A 1,329-nucleotide genomic window follows, 5' to 3' on the forward strand; every position below is an offset into this window, starting at 1 on the left:
CCCATCTGCAGAAAAATCTGCGCTAATTCATCAGTCAGTTGGATCTGTCTGATCCAAACAGATCAACTGAACTCTGTGAGTGCTCCAGTGTGCGCTTTTACCAGGATTATTTTTTTTTATTTTTTTTGCGTGGTTTCGATTCTCTGAAACGGACAGATGTTATGTCTGCAGCTCCTCCAGAACGCTGCTCTCCTGGGTAACGTGAATCCAGAAGGCTCCATTTGTTAAAACCGCTGGATGAGTTACTTCCAGCGGTTTTTAATACTTCGCAGCGGCGGAGCCGCGTCCGCAGTGGTTGAGCAGCGGACTGCGCATGTTACAGTCTAATTAATTTCTGCGTCGTCATTTATTTCCTCAAGATAAACTACCGGCTTCTCAAATGGATTAACACAGTGTTGCATTCTCTTTAGTTTTCTCTGGTCTGTAACGGAGACTTGAATTTAACGCGCCATTTCAACCAAAGGTTTGTAATGCGCTTCCTAACCAGACGCTCCAAAGCGTCCGGTCCAAACTCTTCAACACGCTGTCAGCTCCCGGTCAGAAAGAAAGTTCAGAGTCCATGAGATGATATTCAGAAAGGATTCTTTTAATTAATTGATTTCAGTTGCCTCTGAGACTAAATCTTTGCGTAAAGTCTATAATGTATATATATTACAGCCCTACTATTATTTATTTATGCTAGGGCTGCCCAAGTCTAGTTTTCCAGAGTTACCATGTGCAACTTTAGATGGTTCCTTCTCTAACACATCTGGATCATTGACTCACTATAAGCCTCTACAGAACTGAGTTGCTGCTAATGAGGGAAGTCAACCTTTTGTCTGGGGTGTGTTTTAGCAGGGATGCATCTAAAAGTTGCAGTCTGGAGGACTGAACCTGGGCCCTCCTGATTTGTACTGTCAATGTTGCCCGTTGAGGGTGGCCAATATGCTGAAGTGGCCCTCGGTGAAATTGAGTTTGACACCCCTGGCATATGGTAATCTCATAGAACGACTCTCAGGACTCCAGTCCTATCTAATAAGTAAAGAGACGAGCAGATGAATCGTACTGTTCTGAATGTCGCATCACTATATTGCATACTTTTGGACACAGCGTTGTCCCATATATGCGACAAGTCAGTCAACATCTCCGCACAATAATTCAGCGCAGTGAGTGAGAACTTTTTTTCATCACCAATGCTTATGTGTCTCTGTACAGCTAGCTTTGCTAACATCACGTCAACGGAGCTTACCTTTCTTTGAGCTACTTTTCTAAGTGACGAAAAAATTTAAACGTTGTTCCCACCGTCTGTGAAAGCAAAGCGCTGCTGAGTTAGCTGTGGCCATCGGATTT

General features: G+C 43.6%; 1 protein-coding gene across 4 annotated transcripts in view; it reads left to right on the forward strand.

The window, feature by feature from the left end:
- Positions 1-1,329, forward strand: part of LOC103130161 (NT-3 growth factor receptor-like) — a 42,712-nt gene that overhangs the window by 17,272 nt on the left and 24,111 nt on the right. The gene's annotated exons all lie outside the window — the stretch shown is intronic.

The sequence above is a fragment of the Poecilia formosa genome, unplaced genomic scaffold (assembly GCF_000485575.1).
Source record: "Poecilia formosa unplaced genomic scaffold, Poecilia_formosa-5.1.2 Scaffold611, whole genome shotgun sequence".
Classification (NCBI taxonomy): domain Eukaryota; kingdom Metazoa; phylum Chordata; class Actinopteri; order Cyprinodontiformes; family Poeciliidae; genus Poecilia; species Poecilia formosa.